The sequence below is a fragment of the Aquarana catesbeiana genome, linkage group LG12 (assembly GCF_042186555.1).
Source record: "Aquarana catesbeiana isolate 2022-GZ linkage group LG12, ASM4218655v1, whole genome shotgun sequence".
Taxonomy (NCBI): domain Eukaryota; kingdom Metazoa; phylum Chordata; class Amphibia; order Anura; family Ranidae; genus Aquarana; species Aquarana catesbeiana.
In genome coordinates this window covers 35322632-35342238 of record NC_133335.1, presented here as the reverse complement: position 1 = coordinate 35342238, position 19607 = coordinate 35322632, and the positions used below count along the sequence as shown (strand labels likewise).

The window sequence follows — 19607 nt, the reverse complement described above, 5'->3', positions numbered from 1 at the left end:
TCTGCATCATTTTTATGGAGCAGGCTTGAAAATTAGCCTCCCATGCCTCTTTAATGTTTGGTTCAACCTTTCTTATATTGGGAAATAATTGTATACGAAGTCCCCATGGGACTATGTTATTGTCTATATATTGTTCAAAAAATTCCTTGTGCCAAAAAAGGCAAGTCTTTTTTTCCACAAGCCTTTGTAGTCCAAGGAAAAATTTATTGACATCTTCTTCTGAGGCTTCACCTTTGACTCTTGCTTTTTTAACTTCAGCTATGAATCCCTCCCACTATTTACCACAATAGCCAGTCATTGCACCTCCCCTCTTACCAACTCCACTCTCTTGTTGAGGAATAGATGGATAATTGGACTCTCAGCCCCTACCGAATGCACCTGCGCCCGTAATACTGAGTAGAAAACCACCAATCCTTGTTCTCCAAAGGAGGATTACTAAATCCCAATGCAAAAATACAAAGTTCCAGAATTACAAAAACAGATAGAAAACAACAGTTATTGATTGATACAAAAAACAATTAATTTGCCAATATACCAGAAATTTTCAAATAATTTTATATTTATTGATATTTGGAAATTGATCACTTCATGTGTTGGATGGGTGTTTGAATCCACCCTGGTTGAATAGAAGTGAACAATTTTTGAGTGATCAATTCCCCATATTAATTGATCAGCACCAACGTCCCTTTATAATAAAAAAGGAGAAAACGCCCCTAAACGGGGAATATATTGGACTTTCTGGGTGCTATTCATATGCTCATTAACAACAGTTATGATAAAAAAACAAATATTTTATTTAGACACATGTACAGAGTGCAAAGAAAACAGTATATAAAAATACATATACATTTCTTCCATACAAAAGATACCACAATTGTTCTACATGTTTCGCCTTATGGCTTCTTCAGAAACGTGCATGGATACTCTTGTCTAATAAATAAGAATACAAGAGTTATAGATATAAATTTTCATGCTCTTCAAAAAAGGTTTGTTCAAATTTTATTAAAGGACATGTAGCAATACCTGGATATCTACGGAAACCTCAAACTAGTAACTCTGAATTCATTTGTGGAATGATCAGAGTGTATGCACAAAAAGGTGACATCAGAGCAAATCATCGGGCACAGAATGCTAACCCCCAGAAAAATTACCTCAAAACCTGCCAAGGTCTCCAAAGTGGATAATATTTCTCTGCCTTGTGTATTGACTTTGATCAAAGTCTAATTACCTGTAAATAATAATAAATTAGTATAAGTGTTCGATCATCAATATCTATTGCTTTATATTAAAAACTTTTAATATGAAATAAAAAGACAAAGTTTTTTGCTTACATAACATGTGTAGTTTGAGTCATATATTCAGGAGCCACATTCCTAGATGGTAAGCACTGCAAAAGTTTGGACTATTGTTTTCAGGGTTGGTACTTGCATTTACCAATCTAATTGAAAAGTAGTAAATGATTTATGTCAAAATGGGATAAAATATGACCTTCCCTTAGATTATGTGTTTGCTATATAATAATCATTAGTGTATCTAGTTTGTATATATAGTTACCTCATTAATAGACAGATATTGTTTAAATTTTATATGTAGAAAATCCAATGATTAGAAAGTTCTATTTGAGCCATACTTGATAGCAGAGTCTGCCAACAATCACACACTGGGTAAGTACAAGTATTGTTCCTTATAAATGTTTTACCCAAGTTTGCAATAATGTAACATCAATACTTACCGAAGTGCCAAGAGAAATAAAGTATATTTGTTTACTTCGGTAAATATTGCTGTTACATTATTGCAAACTTGGGAAAAACATCTATAAAGGAACAATACTTGTACTTACCCAATGTGTGTTTGTTGGCAGACTCTGCGATCAAGTATGGCTCAAATAGAACTTTCTAATCATTGGATTTTCTACATATAAAATTTAAACAATATCTGCCTATGAATGAGGTAACTATATATACAAACTAGATACACTAATGATTATTATATAGCCAACACATAATCTAAGGGAAGGTCATATTTTATCCCATTTTGACATAAATCATTTACTGCTTTTCAATTAGATTGGTAAATGAAAGCACCAACTCTGAAAACGATAGTCCAAACTTTTGCAGTGCTTACCATCTAGGAATGTGGCTCCTGAATATATGACTCAAACTACACGTTATGTAAGCAAAAAACTTTTTCTTTTTCTTTCATATTAAAAGTTTTTAATATAAAGCAATAGATATTGATGATCGAACACTTATACTAATTTATTATTATTTACAGGTAATTAGACTTTGGTCAAAGTCAATACACAAGGCAGAGAAATATTATCCACTTTGGAGACCTTGGCAGGTTTTGAGGTAATTTTTCTGGGGGTTAGCATTCTGTGCCCGATGATTTGCTCTGATGTCACCTTTTTGTGCATACACTCTGATCATTCTACAAGTGAATTCAGAGTTACTAGTTTGAGGTTTCCGTAGATATCCAGGTATTGCTACATGTCCTTTAATAAAATTTGAACCAACCTTTTTGAAAATGCTTTGTTCTAAGAGCATGAAAATTTGTATCTATAACTCTTGTATTCTTATTTATTAGACAAGAGTATCCACACACGTTCCTGAAGAAGCCGTAAGGTGAAACATGTAGAACAATTGTGGTATCTTTTGTATAGAAGAAATGTATATGTATTTTTATATACTGTTTTCTTTCCCCTCTGTACATGTGTATAAATAAAATATTTGTATATTTATCATAACTGTTGTTGATGAGTATATGAATAGCACCCAGAAAGTCACATATATTCCCCGTTTAGGGGTGTTTTCTCCTTTTTTATTATAAAGGGACATTGGTGCTGATCAATTAATATGGGGAATTGATCACTCAAAAATTGTTCACTTCTATTCAACCAGGGTGGATTCAAAAACCCATCCAACACATGAAGTGATCAATTTCCAAATATTACTAAATATAAAACGATTTGAAAATTTCTGTTATATTGGCAAAATAATAGTTTTTTGTATCAATCAATAACTGTTTTCTGTTTTTATAATTCTGGAACTTTGTATTTTTGCATTAGGATTTAGTAATTCTCCTATGCAGAACAAGGATTGGTGGTTTTCTACTCAGTATTACGGGCGCAGGTGCATTCTGTAGAGGCTGAGAGTCCAATTATCCATCTATTCCTCAACAAGAGAGTGGGGTCGGTAAGAGGGGAGGTGCAATTTATTAAATTTGTAATCTATTAAACATTTATTAAAAGTATTGACAGACACAGATAATATAAACAATTATAACAATAATACTTAACTAAAGATGCTGTTTAGCCATGGAGTCCCCGTAAAGGCATGGCCAGCTAATCAGACCAGACGCTTGCATGATATATGATGCAGCTCTGGAGACGAGACTGAGATCTTATCTGTTTTGGTTGTGGTAATATAGAGCTTGAATGCAAGGAAATGGCCAATCGTAAAGGAGAAAGTGGGCTTGGCCACATCCTGGTCAGTTAACAATAACATTCCTTTTACAAGAGTGAGCTCAAAGTAACCAGCATAACCAGGATAGAGGCATTATTAGATATTTGTGAGGTAACTAGACAACTAATAATAAGGAAATATGTAATATGCAATTTCTTCATCACCTTTTTAGCATAAAAATATAAGATACATAATAGGTTTTTGTCATGTTTAGAAAGGTGTATATCACTGAAAATTCAGAGTGGACAGTTCTTAGGATGTAGGATATTGGGTAGGCCAAGGGAAGTAGAGAGAAAGCAGTTCACTTCCAACCAAAAAGCCAAAACCAGTGGGAGATTCCACAACCTCTAAAGCAGGGATATGCAATTAGCGCCAGCTGTTGCAAAACTACAAGTCCCATCATGCCTCTGGGTGTCATGCTTGTGGCTGTCAGAGTCTTGCTATGCCTCATGGGACTTGTAGTTCTGCAACAGCTGGAGGTCCGCTAATTGCATATCACTGATCTAAAGCATACTGCCGACTGTCGGAGACCCAATGTATGCAACCTGACCAGAGTGTAATAACTATGATGGGATAGTTTCAAATTAATAATTTTATCTGTAGAGGATATTGATGGTCCCTTCTTAGATTTAAGCAGCTACAGGAAATCTTTCTCATGTAGCATTTGCTACCTACTCCAAAAGGAACAAACAAATTTAGAAAGATCCAAACTATTCTTAAGTCCAGCATCCTTCCTACACCTCACAAACAGTATATTTCCCTGTGAGAAGAGATACCCTTAATGGTCACTGAGAGGTCATGCAGCCTCTTGTTATATGGTTTGTGATGTGCTCCCTCCTTTGGGTAGTGAGAAGGGCAATTCATGACCTTGGGAACACTTGCTGTGCATTATCACAGGCTCAGGGCTTTTTGAAGAAAAAGCATACAAAAAAAAGGGATTTAGCAAGCAGTACCAAATTCATAAGAGGAATGCTGTAAAGAAAATTAGAGTGAGTCAACAGCAAGATGAGACTTTTTTTTCTGACACCCTTTGGATACCTCATGTAATTTCCCTAGAATTTCATTTGAAGATGGTCAATAATCTGCTCTCTACTAGAGCCCTTGTCCAGTCAGGGATGTTCCTACCAAGGTGATAAATTTGTCATCTCAAACTTCTTACCTCACCTTATGATCCATCAGTTGCATTCTGATGTTATGGTCACTATCAAAGCAGGTAATTCTTCCTAGCATTGTTTGGTTATTTACAAAGTGGCAGGTACAGGATCGAAAGTGGGTGGACGTTAGCTTTGGAGAGAGGGACTTATTGTAAGTAGTTAGCATTTTATAGTGTTGCTTTAGTCAGTTTGCTAAAGAAAAATTGTGTTGACTTCTCCTTATGTGATATATTAAGAGGAAAATAAACATCACAAGTATAATATTTCCATAATAACTTGTTTTGCCTTGATGAAACTCTCAAGATTTATTCAACAGGGATCTCCTCTTCTCAAAATTACCTGGTTCCAGAGAACCATGCAGAGAAAACTACTTGAAAGTAGCGGGAAAAATCTTGTGAGCCTTGTAAATTGTTTAGTGATATGCTTATTTTCTCTACATGGCAGCTGAAAGATTGTAGCAGATTTTGAGCTGTGTGTTTAGATTTTTATGTTTTTTTTTAAAAAAATGTTTGTTTAAAAAAAGTTTGTAAACCCAAAAAAAGAAAAAAAAAGATCCTTTTCTCTTAAAGCATGTTATACGGCACAGTGCTTGTGCTGTGTCATTTGGCCCCCTGTATACCCCAAAAAACCTGGCTGAGTCTGCCTGGCTATATCCTCCCCTCTGCAAACAGACCACGATAATCATGGCTGCTGAGCCCTGACATTGTGGTCTGTTTGCGTGCTTCCGTCAGCCGCAGCCCTGCTCTCTGCAGCTTTCCTGTATCTGTACTTCGTCTGTTTCTCCTGTGTCCTCTTCCCCCTCCCCTCCCTGCCTGTACCAGTGCCCGCCCCCCCCCCCCCCCCGTGTTTCTGCTGATCTCAAATCTGCTACTAAGTGCTGCCATCCTCTCTGTACAAGACGTTTACAGATGATGTACAAAAGTATAGTTTTCCTGTGCCTGTGTTCTGTAAATAATATGCCCAATTGTACCTATATGAGCGCGGCACCTGCCGCTCAGCTGACACGCAACTATCGCCCCCCCCCTCCTCCCCGGCTGATGTCCGCGGGAGGGCTCGGCCCCGCCCACTGCAGCCGTGAGTTGTAGAGACAAGGGAGAAGAGGAATCAGCTGAGCCCCTGGAGTGGAGCTCATGCAGGTACAATTTGGCAGTTTTTTTTACAGAACATAGGCACAGGGAAACGTCTTATAATGGTACAGAGAGGATGGCAGCATTTAGTAAAAGTGGATTACCAACCACTTGAATTATCTTTGTTTTAAATGAATATATGACAAAGGATTGCCAGAGTACTGTGGGTAAGCTATAGAGACAGCACAGTGGTAGTTACCTCCTTTCCAGCTGTTCCATCTGATTGAAACTTTGGACTCATATTTGCATAAGAAATACATTACTCCTTTGATGAGGGAATGTGACACCCATAGCTGGCAATCCAAGGCAAAGTGACAGGCTCTTTTGAAGGGAGAACCCTCACTATACACACTTTTACTCCGCTCCCTATTAGAGCCCCTGTTAAATATCTGGTGCCACCAGGTATAGGGGAGAATGTTAGCTTAATGCTTAATGCAGCTCTGTATCCAGTTATATATGTAGCGCTCACCCCCCAAAGGGCCTGCTGATTTGCCACAGGTTCCTCTTCCACTAGTGCACTGGCAGACAGGCACACAGCAACATTCACTCTTCTGGCTCAATGAATAGTCTAGGGTTGCCTTTTTTCTTGTATTTGTTGCTGGACAACTTGTATTGGGTACCAAGAGCTGTGGGATACTCTAGATCACTGAACACTCTTCATTCTGTAGCTACTTCTTAGAACAACACTTCAGCAATAGCTCAGGAAATGGACAGCACTTGGGCACCATAAGCCAAATTCCAGGCCAGGCAAGCCTTAGTATTAGTGCACAGGGGCCAACTGCAACAGTGACCCAGATCCTCCACTCGGGTCTGTACTTGCAAAGTCCCTGAATCATTGGACACCTCCTCCCAGTATCAGGCTACAAGGGCGATTTCAGAGGGTGGTGATAAATGGGGAGTACTCGGAATGGTCAGGGGTGGGTAGTGGGGTCCCCCAGGGTTCTGTGCTGGGACCAATCCTATTTAATTTGTTCAACGACCTGGAGGATGGGATAAACAGTTCAATCTCTATATTTGCAGATGATACTAAGCTAAGCAGGGCAATAACTTCTCCGCAGGATGTGGAAACTTTGCAAAAAGGTCTGAACAAATTAATGGGGTGGGCAAGTACATGGCAAATGAGTTTCAATGTAGAAAAATGTAAAATAATGCATTTGGGTGGCAAAAATATGAATGCAATCTATACACAGGGGGGAGAACCTCTGGGGGAATCTAGGATGGAAAAGGACCTTGGGGTCCTAGTAGATGATAGGCTCAGCAATGGCATGCAATGCCAAGCTGCTGCTAACAAAGCAAACAGAATATTGGCATGCATTAAAAAGGGAACAACTCCAGAGATAAAACGATAATTCTCCCACTCTACAAGACTCTGGTCCATCCGCACCTAGAGTATGCTGTCCAGTTCTGGGCACCAGTCCTCAGGAAGGATGTACTGGAAATGGAGCGAGTACAAAGAAGGGCAACAAAGCTAATAAAGGGTCTGGAGGATCTTAGTTATGAGGAAAGGTTGCAAGCACTGAACTTATTCTCTCTGGAGAAGAGACGCTTAAGAGGGGATATGATTTCAATATACAAATATCGTACTGGTGACCCTACAATAGAAATAAAACTTTTTCGCAGAAGAGAGTTTAACAAGACGCATGGCCACTCATTAAAATTAGAAGAAAAGAGGTTTAACCTTAAACTACGTAGAGGGTTCTTTACTGTAATGCCCCGTACACACAGTCGGACTTTGTTCGGACATTCCGACAACAAAATCCTAGGATTTTTTCCGACGGGTGTTGGCTCAAACTTGTCTTGCATACACATGGTCACACAAAGTTGTCGGAAAATCCGATCGTTCTAAACGCGGTGACGTAAAACACGTACGTCGGGACTATAAACGGGGCAGTGGCCAATAGCTTTCATCTCTTTATTTATTCTGAGCATGCGTGACACTCTGTCTGTCGGATTTGTGTACACACGATCAGAATTTCCGACAACGGATTTTGTTGTCGGAAAATTTTATAGCCTGCTCTCAAACTTTGTGTGTCGGAAAATCCAATGGAAAATGTGTGATGGAGCCTACACACGGTCGGAATTTCCGACAACAAGGTCCTATCACACATTTTCCGTCGGAAAATCCGACCGTGTGTACGGGGCATAAGAGCGGCAAGGATGTGGAATTCCCTTCCACAGGCGGTGGTCTTAGCGGGGAGCATCAATAGCTTCAAGAAACTATTAGATAAGCACCTAAATGAATACAACATACAGGGATATACAATGTAATACTGACACATAATCACACATAGGTTGGACTTGATGGACTTGTGTCTTTTTTCAACCTCACCTACTATGTAACTATGTAACTTTATGCATCCCCAAGCCAGTAAAAGACAGCCCTGCATGTTAGACGCATGTCTGCAGCATGCCCTGTGTGAATGAAACCTAAAGATGAATTTTTCTGTCATTCTACATCATCATTATTATCATGATAATCACATAATACAGGTGCTGTGGCTCAACGCACCTGTACTGTGTGATTATCATGATGATAATGATGATGATTGGTAATTGTAATATGACACATGGAGGGGGTTAATGTACTCACTGATGTATTACTGACCAGTGGCAAGTAATGAACCCCTTAATGAAACCCATTAGTGGCACTAGTGGCAGTGTTTATAAACCCCTTCATGCTGTAGCATAAAAGGGGTTAATTAACATTGATGGTGCCACTGTCATTAATGCAGCACAAAGGGGTTAATTGCCACTGGTCACTAATACATGAGTGAGTACATTAACCCCCTCCATGTGCCATATTACAATTACCATTGTAAATTATTTAACCCCCCTCCCCTTTCCCAAAGCATTAACCTCTTCACATGTAAGACAAGGTGGTAACTCATTAACATAACAATGCCCGTCATAGCTCATTAACATAACAATACCAGCGGTAGCTAATTAACATAACAATTCCTTAGCTAAGTGATCACTCACTTGCAGTGCACTGAGCTGGCTACAAGTCCATCTTGTATTCAATCCTGCGCGCCTCTGAATCGTGACGTCACACCAGCCGGGACTAGGAAGCTCCTGTTGGGTGGAGATCACTCCGCCTGACAGGGAAGTGAAGTGACACTCGCACCACTGTGCTGCAACTCTGCCAGCGTGTAGCAGTGGCCCCGGTGTCACATCGCTTCCAGACCCCCATAGTGATGCCACTGGCCCCCTCTAAATGAGCTGATTTAGGGAATACATTTTAGGCCACCTGGGACTTTGGGAGAGCCAGGGGAAGCAGAAATAAAGTCCCTGCAGCTGCATTTAGATGCCTCGTAAGGCAAATCTGGTGAGGTGGCGGAGGGAGAAAGCCTTGGAGTCAGTACTATTTTCTGGGGGGGGGGCAATTGCCCCATTGACCCCCCCCGGATCCGCCCTTGGGACTGATAATGATGGTGGGGAGGGACGGAGGAGAGGGGAGGAGTGGGGGTCCCTTTTTTTTTTTTGTTTCCCTTTTCGTGTGTTGTCTGTTTGTTATTTGATTTGTTCATTTGTTTGTTTTGTTAGGTATGTTAAATTGGTATCCTGGAGATTATCTGTAATTAGAGAGAGGTATTGTAAAGTAGTAACGTGTATAATCTGCAGATGATGCAATTTGTCTTGTTGATCAGCTGTAATGTTTGAAAGCTGTAATAAATAATGAAGATTAAAAAAAAAAGAGGGTGCTACAAATACAATTACAATTCCTTTATGGCAGAGTTCAGTATATTAAGGGGAGAAGCCACACAAGGAGCCAGTCTGATATGGTGCAGCAACAGGGCCGCTGATTAGGCAGTACAGCCATCCCTCCTGTACTGGGCTCGGCCACCATCAGTTCAAAAGGCGGGCCCAGGCACCTGCTAAGCAGAAGGGCTGGCTGTACTGTCTTATTGCAAACACTCCTCTTCTGCCTTCCCTCCTGCAGCTGCTGCGGGCACACAGGATGTTTCAGGATAGAGAGCGGGAGGAAGGGGTTGGTAAATATGTAATTTATTGGCCCCTTCCTTTCCTGAATGAACACAGTGAGTGATTGGTACCAATGTGTCCATTCATCACTAAAGCATAGTAAACTATGTTTACTATGCTTCAGTTTGTGAATGAGCAGGAAGCCTCAGAGCCTATTCATTCACCTGTGCTGCCAAGGCTGCAGAGAAAGGGACTGATAAATCTAGGTCCTCAGTCACTCTTAGCCAGGGAGGCCCTGCGAGGCAGGCTGTATGGGGCCCCATGATTTCTAATAGCAGCCCTGTGCAGCAATCTTGCACTATTAATGTGCAAGATGATAGTAGGAGAGAGCAGAGTGATGGAGAGGTGAGCTCATCAGTCTTCTCCTTTTACTGCCAGTCAGTGGCCAGGGGAGGGACAAGACTCGCAAGTATAACAACTGCAGCAAAAAAAATCTTCTGCCATCCCAGACAGACTTTTGCTGTGTGCCAGAGCTGTTTCAACTCTCTGAGTTGGATGGATAAAAAACATTTTTTTTTTTCAGGTAACACAACTTCCTTGTATTTAAGCTATGTATTTAGCTTTAGCCTGGAGTTCAGCTTCAACATTCATATGCAGTACTTCATATTCAACAGAGAATGAGCAGTGGGTGACCAAACTGTGCTGCTTAACTTTAGCATATATATAAGTCAGGTCACCGTGCTGACGGTGTAAGAATCGATCGATCAACTTGGGTACAACCAGCCTGCCAGATTTTACACGCGATTATCACTAGCAGCTGGTAAAGCTGCTAGCAATAATCTCTGTGTTCTCCTAGCAGAGGCGGGTTCCATGGCTCGGTGTAAGGGATTTCCCTGTCAACACTGTCTGTGTTAATGGGGGAATTGAACAAATTTCTTTTCTACAGCCTGAGGTTGCAGGAAAGAAATTCACTCTGTCTATGGCCGGCTTAAATATCAGAACTGGATGGACATCATAGTAATCTTTTGGAGTGGGTAAGAGAGCTCCCATACTGTTCCAGAGCTGAATATTTACCGTATTTATCGGTGTATAACACGCACAGGCGTATAACACGCACATTCATTTTAAGAGGGAGGTTTTCAGGAAAAAACTTACATTTTGAATAAGGAACTTTGAAGCAAAATAAGGGTCAGTGCCTATCTGCAGCCTCACCATTGCCATTAATGCAGCCTGATCAATGCCCATCTGCAGCCTCACAAGTGCCATCAATGCAGCCTCATCAGTCCACATCAATGCAGCCTCACAAGTGCCATCAATGCAGCAGCCTCACCATTGCCATCAATGCAACAGCCTCACCATTGCCTTCAGTGCAGCAGCCTCACCATTGCCTTCAATGCAGCAGCCTCACCATTGCCTTCAATGCAGCAGCCTCACCATTGCCATCAGTGCAGTCTGATCAATGCCCATCTGCAGCCTAAAGGGGAAAGGGAGGGGGGCGGGACGAGCGCCGACAGATTACATACAGTGAGAATTTCCTATGAGAGACAGAACAGTGGTCCAATGGTGGCCCAGGAGATGGGACTTCCTATTACAGAGGCCGCCAAGTAAACAGGAGATCACTGTATGTAATCTGACAGCGCTCGTCCCGCCCCCCTCCCTGTCCCCTCTGAGGCAGCTAAAATTGAGGTATTTGCGTATAACCCAATTTTCAGGGTGAAAAAAGTGCGTGTTATACGCCAATAAATACAGTAGCTGTTTGTCTGGAGTTCAGCTTTGAATTTTGCTTAGATTGACTATCATTTCTATGGAGAGAGGAGGACAGAGCCAAGAGAGGCCATCTCCAGCCTATCGTGAAGGACTAATAGTGATCAGGGTGGGTTTTCTTACTTAGCGCCCCCATCTGATAGCGGCCAGCCATTAGCCTGAAGGGTTTTTTGCAGACATCGGAATCGTCACCCGCTGCAAATATTTTTAGCTGTCGTATTTTTGGTCTAAAACTGTATCCACAAGCTTGTACTTGAAAGTGCCAAGGAATTAATAGGAGTGCAAAGCACATACGTAGCATAATGAGCAATATTTGATTGGATGGGGAACAGGTAAGTATAAAGCCTCGTACACACGATCAGATGTTCGGAGGACTGTTTATCCGTTTTTTGTTGCATGCTAGTCTCATGTCGAAAGGGAAGAGGTTACTCACCATACCAAAATTCTTGTACATCAGAATTCAACTTCGGAAGTGACGTAATGTGTTGAATACTTTTGTATGTACTCTTTCATTTCTGAGCATGCGTAGTCTTGCTCTTACAGTTATTTTCGGACGAAATTTTTTGGACGAAACTCAAAATCGGCTGTCAAAAGCACCGTACTAACAATCCTAAAATCAGCAGATCATTAGTCGGACAAAATTTTACTTCTGATTTTCATATCGTGTGTGCGGGCCTTAAGATTGGGAGGGGGTGCTACCATATGTGGTCCTCTGGTGCAATTACACTTTATACACTGAATAAGCCTTGTTTTGATGACGACGTGCAATAGACACACAGGTGCTGAACTTTGGCTTCTCAGAACAGGTACCTATTTTTTTTTTCCAACGTGGGAATCTAAGAGGTTAAAACACACTCATGTCATTTTGTACTCCCACACAATGCTAGAGTGGCAAAGACATGATAAGCAAGAGAAAAAAACACATTATGGTCATTAAACCTCTACCTACGCCATGCTAACCGGGTCCTGTAGTGAAGGGAACAGAAGGATGACAGGAGTAAGCAGCTTCCCCTGTGTTGAGTCCATTGTATCTCAGAGCCAATCAATCACCAATTTACTGATCAGTCTATAAGTAATCGGAATGTCTTTTGCATGTTTTTTTTTTAAATTGTGAGCTTAATAAGTGCCTCTGCTGAAGATCAGTTTGCAGCAGGTGTGCTTCTTATGGTACTGGTAGAAGGGGCTCTTGTTATAAAAAAAAAGTGCATTGCTGTTGTTGGGAGGTCATCCATGTCTTTATGGACCTTGCGTTGTGCACTGGTGCGTAGTCATGTTGGAACAGGAAGGGGCCATCCCCAAACTGTTCCCACAAAGTTGGGAGCATGTAATTGCAGACATCTCAAGTCTCCCGGAAGGTGCGGGAGACTCCCGCATTTCTGTGGCGGCTCCCGCATACCCGCAAGCGCCTCCCGATCTCCCAGGCATGATTGGTGCAGCGGGGATCAGCTGTGATCACCGATCTCCTTTGTATAAATTTTTAGCTGACAGCCGCTTCTCCTTTTCTCGCTCCCGTGGCTGTCAGCTAAAAAGCTATACAGGGAGATCGGTGATAACAGCTGTCCCTCCAGCCGCACCGATCATCCCCAGCTGCTCTGTGTGCTCCTCCCAGGCCCCCTCCATGTCCTTCTCTGCACCCGTTCTCCTCCGGCCCCCTCCATGTCCTTCTCTGCCCCCGTTCTCCTCCGGCCCCCTCCATGTCCTTCTCCGCTCCCCGTTCTCCTCCAGCCCCTTCCATGTCCTTCTCCGCCCCCGTTCTCCTCCGGCCCCTCCATGTCCTTCTCTGCCCCCGTTGTCCTCCGGCCCCCTCCATGTCCTTCTCCGCCCCCGTTCTCCTCTGGCCCCCTCCATGTCCTTCTCCGCTCCCCGTTCTCCTCCGGCCCCCTCCATGTCCTTCTCCGCCCCCGTTCTCCTCCGGCCCCCTCCATGTCCTTCTCCGCTCCCCGTTCTCCTCCGGCCCCCTCCATGTCTTTCTCTGCCCCCGTTCTCCTCCGGCCCCCTCCATGTCCTTCTCTGCCCCCGTTCTCCTCCGGCCCCCTCCATGTCCTTCTCTGCCCCGGTTCTCCTCCGGCCCCCTCCATGTCCTTCTCCGTCCCCGTTCTCCTCCGGCCCCCTCCATGTTCTTCTCCGCCCCCGTTCTCCTCCGGCCCCCTCCATGTCCTTCTCTGCCCCCCGCTCTCCTCCGGCCCCCTCCATGTCCTTCTCCGCCACCGTTCTCCGCGGGCCCCCTCCATGTCCTTCTCCGCCCCTGTTCTCCTCCGGCCCCCTTCATGTCCTTCCCCGACCCCGTTCTCCTCCGGCCCCCTCCATGTCCTTCTCTGCCCCCGTTCTCCTTCGGCCCCCTCCATGTCCTCCTCTGCCCCCGTTCTCCTCCGGCCCCCTCCATGTCCTTCTCCGCCCCTATTCTCCTCCGGCCCCCTCCATGTCCTTCTCTGACCCCGTTCTCCTCCAGCCCCCTCCATGTACTTCTCCACCCCCGTTCTCCTCCAGCCCCCTCCATGTCCTTCTCCACACCCCCTTGTTCTCCTCTGGCCCCCCTCGTGCCCCGCAGCCAGATCCCCTCCTCTCCTCTCCCGCCGGCTGCGGGGGGGAACTAGTTAAAGGACACAGCGAGCGAGATTGCTCCTGTGTCCTGTGATAAATGAGCAGAGTAAGCTGTGTTTACTCTGCTCAGTTTATGAATGGACAGGAGCCTCTGTCTCCTGTTCATTTATCTTTAGTGCCGAGAAAGGGACTGGGGAACGTGTGTCCTCAGTCCCTTTGTCTGTCTCAAAGGGGAGATGTCAGGGGTCGGTTTAGACCCCTGACATCTCACCAAAGCCCCCCAAAAAATATTTTTAAAAAATTGTAAAAAAATAAAATAAAAAAACTACTGACACCACTCTCCCCTGCCCTACCAACACTGTCCACTGCCCCAACCCCCTCCCACCAAAAAGCATTGTGAAAAAAAAATTAAAAACATTAAAAAAATTAAATTGTAAAAAAAAATCAATTATTAAAAAAAAAAAAAAAAAAAAAAACTACTGACACTGTCCACATACCACCCACCCCCTTCCCCAGAAGCACTGCGAAAAAATATTGAAAAAGTGATTTAAATAATATTTTGGCGTGAGGGTGGGGCGTTTGCAGGCGCGAAGCGCCACCTCCCTGAAATGAGTTTCTGCAGATTGCAATGTGTGTAATTGTTCAAAATGTCTTGGTATGCTGACACCCTAAAGCGGTAGTAAACGCTGCTTCATTATTTTTACCTACAGGTAAGCCTATAGTAAGGCTTACCTGTAGGTAAAATGAATATCTCCTAAACGTGCACCTTTTAGGAGATATTGACCCTGCATGCAGCCGCTGAGCTCAGAGGAAATCACAAGCAAGTCCCTTCAGGGTTGCAGCAGAGTAAAACGAGGCTTACAGTGCAGTGGGACACTTTCACGTGTTCTTCAGCAGCCCCCTTCCTGCCTCTTGGGGCCACCCCACGGTGGCAGAAAGCCAGGGCCCAGTGCAAGTACGACCTTTGTGACCCTAGTAGTTCCACCACGTACTGCATGTCACCCTGTCATTCAGAGTTCCAAGGGAGGTTACAATTGGCTGTTACAACACCCAATCTGCAGACATGGTACACTGTGGTTGCCATCAGCAAACTCGCCTTGATACTGTATATGCCATGCAGGCATGTAGACAGGAATTGGCTGCAAATCGGCTGCAGGAGATCAATAGAGAAGAACTTCTCTTATGGCAGAGCCAGTCAGAGGGAGATCTTTCCCATCTCACTGCCAGCACACAGAGCAATAATGCTACTGCACACAGGGAGATTAGGTTGTGCCCAGGCACACCCAGCACACCCTGTGCGCACACCTATGAATGGAGGGACATATTTTAACCATTTAAAGACCAGCCGCCGTCATTATACTAGGACAGGTTGGCTCGTTACCGCAAATCGCCATCATTGTACGTCAGCTCGGGAACTCTATTTTGTGGGCGGGCGCTTGCCCACAAAATAGAGTTCCCGAGCTGATGTACAATGACAGTGGGAAAGCCAATCAGTGGGTGGGACTGATTCGATGTCCGTTGGCCACCTACGATCCTTCTCCGCAGAGAGAGAACGGGGATCTGCCTGTGTAAACCTGTGTAAGCCTGCTATGCAGGAAGACAGATCTGTGTGTTTCCCTAGTCACACAGTCCCCTATACAGTTAGTAAACACACTGCAGGAACACAGTTAACCCCTTGATCACTCCTGATGTTAACCCCTTCCTTGCCAGTGTCATTGGTACAATAACAGTGCATATTTTTAGCACTGATTACTGTAATAATATCACTGGTTCCCAAAAAAGTGTCAAAAAATGTCAGTTAGGTGTCCGATCTGTCTGCCGCAATGTCAAAGTACAGCTAAAAATCACATATCACCACCATTACTAGTAAAAAATTATAATAATAAAAATGCCATAAATCTGTTCCCTATTTTGTAGACGCTATAACTTTTGCACAAACGCTTATTGCGATAGCGGCCTAAACCGAGGAAGAAATTTTTTTTATGTAATTTTTGTGGATATTTATTATAGCAAAAAGTAAAAAAATATTGCCTTTTTTAAAAAATTGTCGCTTTTTTTGCTTATAGAGCAAAAAAACCCCCAAAAACGCAGAGGTGATCAAACCCCACCAAAAGAAAGCTCTATTTGTGGGAAAAAAGGACATAAGTTTTGTTTGGGTACAGCGTCGCACGACTGCGCACTTGTCAGTTAAAGCGGCGCAGTGCCATATCGCAAAAAATGGCCTGGTCATTAAGGAGGTAAATCTTACCGGTCCTTAAGTGGTTAAATAAAAACTGTATTTTTAACAGCTTGATGTACACTGGAAGATGTTTAGTTGCTAGTGATTTAAAGTGGTAGTAAACGGCTGGTGGTCAAAAAAAACAAAATTGTGCAAGGCAATGTCATAATGTGCTAGTATGCGTCGCATACTAGCACATTATGAGAAACTTACTTTAGAATGAAGTGCTCCAGCTATGTCACCGCTGAGATGGCTGACCTCTTCCCCCCTGGTCTTCCTTCCGGGTTTGCAACTGGGGGCTCAATGACGTCACTCCCGCGAATGCGCGTGGGAGCCGCCATTTCCGGTACGGACATGATAAGTCATGATATGATGTCATCGGCTGTATGCACTCTGAATATCTCCTAAACACTGCAAGTTTAGGAGATATTCACATTACCTACAGGCGTGCCTTATTATAGGCTTACCTGTAGGTACAATTGGTAATACAGAGTTTACTACCTCTTTAAGAACTCCTCCAGATTTGCTTTCAAGGCAGAAACTTCACAAGCTACCATTATTGACTTGTTTTTAAAGGTACAGGCTCCAAGGCTGTCATCCTTATCCTTGCTCAATTATTAGTGAATTGCTGGCTTGGAACAAGCATGCAGGTTGCAAGTTCAAACTTTTTAGACATCACTGGCTTGTTCCAGGTCAGCAGTGGACCGCCCATATTTTGCATCCTAATGGGTTCCCTTTATGTTTCTCATTAACCTCCTGGGCCACAAATGAAACACAATACACACATTACATGGCTGTTTAACTGGCTAACTTTCTGCATGTGATTTATCTGTCCATGACTCACTCCATAGTTGTTTTCAGCAGAATACAGAATTCATTCCAATTTTCAGCTATTTCATTATTGTGAGTCATAACAAGAGCTGCCCGCCCCCCGCAGCCTGTGACAGGCTCACGTTTGGGGTTTCTGACTCATTGCTGTGATCTGTGTGAAAAACACCAGCGCTAGAAAAGAGGCGACAACCTACAGCAAGGGAAATGCCAGGCAGTTGGAATGGACACCTCCACCACTAGAGGTCAGCCAGCAGCAAGGGGCACCATGGCAGAGAGGGGAGGGGAGGCTATTATGATGTATGTCCAACTGGCAGAAGATGTCCAGTACTGAGGGAAGGATGGATATAAGCAGCAATATATGAGGGAAAAAGAAAAAAGATTGCAAGAAGGGGCTCTGACAAAGACAGGTCTAATATGTAGATGATAGGTTTTGTATTGTAGGAGCAAAATAAAGGGGGGGGGCTTATATTTGTAGGAGACGCGCATATTGTTCTATAGCATTTTTATTCCATCACAAAAAAAAGGAGTAAAAGAAAATGCAATTTACCTCTCTGCACTTTCTTTGCTTAAAGTTTTATCCTTTTTTAAAGTCTCTTTTTTACATTTTTTTTAACAATACTTGTAGTTTTGTACAGTGGTCATTTCATTTTGAGCCCTTCATTGTGTATCTGCCTTTTTACCGGTCAGTGCACAAGACTGGAAAGTTAAGTGGATTGAAACACACCCTGCCTTTAACATCTTTTCATTGACGATTAGGGAACAAATGAAAAAAAAGGCACGGTGAAAACTGTACCATTTTGTGTTTTGGAGGCAGTAAAGAAAACATAAGAACACTGTGGGCAAACAGATCGATGCATTACATTGCAAAATGCACGTTTTTTTATTTGACTTTTATTCTGTATGAAAGGTAGCATTTTATTTCATTTCCTTTCCTTTGTTTGACCTTTTTCTTTTTTCTAATGGAATAAAATAAATCTGTTTACATTTATTGTAGGCACTCTAAAAGTCTAAAAGGGAAGTGTGATTAGTATTTTGAGTGTGGAGGTGGCTTGTGAAGTTTTTTGTGATTCTTTTAACAATCAACCACATTCTTTCTTTAATTTAGTAACCTGCACCAGAAAAATCTATATAAAAATACCTTATTTATTATTTTCTGTTACTAGAAACGCTTTATCAAGCGAATTACATACTGCTCCTCAATGAGGTAAAGTTAGAACTAAACAGAATCTCCAATGGACAGTTATCCTGGGCGGGGAGAATAAATATTTATAAAATGGTCTTATTGCCAAAAATTACATATACAATGCAAATGCTTCCAATAACGCTGCCGCAAACATACCTTAGAAGATTACACTCAATGTTTTTAAGATTTATTTGGAGAGGGAAAACACCTCGACTAAAATTTACTCAACTGATAAAAACTAAAAGTAAAGGGGGATGGGGAGCACCAGATGTCCGTAAATATTATGAAGCTATTGCCCTGGCTAGGGTTATAGACTGGGTGAAAAATAAAGAAAAACACTGGGTAGAAATGGAAAATAAAATTAGTGACACTAAATTGAATAAAATAATATGGATTGCACCTCAGTTAAGAAAATATAGCACTGAAACACATGATATCACCAGACATGCACTTAAGATATGGGATACCTTGCACAAAAGGGAACACTGGGAGTATAATTCACCTTTAATGCCACTTAAAGACATAGATTATTTTGCAGCAGGGAAAGAGGAGTGGTTTGGCAAGTGGTTACTGGATGAAAATATACAACTAAAAGATGTAATGTGCCAGGATAGAATATGTTCATTCCAAGAGCTTAAAAACAAGGAAGATATGATAGTCATCAATAGCTGGCGGTACAACCAATTAAGGCATTTTATAGACTCTCTACCGCGACCAATTAGATCATCGGAAAATCTACTCCCACTAGAGAAAATATGTACCGTCAAAAATGGGAAGAGGGGTTTCTCTCGGATTTACAAAGTGTTAATAGAGATGGGAAGTACTGATACCCCGGCCTTTATTGGGAAATGGGAAAAGGAATTAGGAAGAACGCTTACAGTCCCAGAAGTCATACTAATATTGAAGAGACTCTCGGCCACCTCGGTTAACTGTAAAATGGTAGAGCTAAACTTTAAATGTCTGGCCAGAATGTATCTGACCCCGGATCGGGTACATAAATTTCAAAATGAGACTTCACAATATTGTTGGAGGGGTTGTAAAGAACTAGGGTCAATGGCCCATATTTGGTGGTAACCTGTTTAGTAAACACTTTGTGTAGTATTCTGGTCTTGTTATTTAAAAAGATTTATATTGCCACTATGATGTGAAGACAAGTTGGGATGATTTTGAATTTTAAATAATTGAAAAATTTATTCACTCTCGCTGATGTGGCAAAAAAAAAATTATTATTTTCTGTTACTGTGCAATTAAATTTGGACCTTATGTGGAAAGGCTGGACGAAGGGAAAGGGAGATTTGCACTTACCATTGGTCCTAGTTGGTGTTGCTTGCAAATGTCTGTTTGATTGACTTGCAGTTTGGCCCAACAGGTCAAAATGTTTGGAATTTGGAAGATATCAAAACC

General features: G+C 42.5%; 1 protein-coding gene across 3 annotated transcripts in view; it reads left to right on the top strand.

Annotated features, from left to right (window-relative positions):
• The window catches only part of ZNF831 (zinc finger protein 831), a 216170-nt gene that overhangs the window by 15678 nt on the left and 180885 nt on the right, over positions 1 to 19607 (top strand). The window contains exon 1 of one of the 3 annotated variants that reach the window (XM_073607551.1): positions 17129 to 17262. The exons of the other annotated variants lie outside the window; for them this stretch is intronic. The gene's annotated coding sequence lies outside the window, so the exon portion shown is untranslated. Of the gene's footprint in view, positions 1 to 17128; positions 17263 to 19607 lie in introns of those variants that run through there. 3 annotated transcript variants of the gene reach the window in all.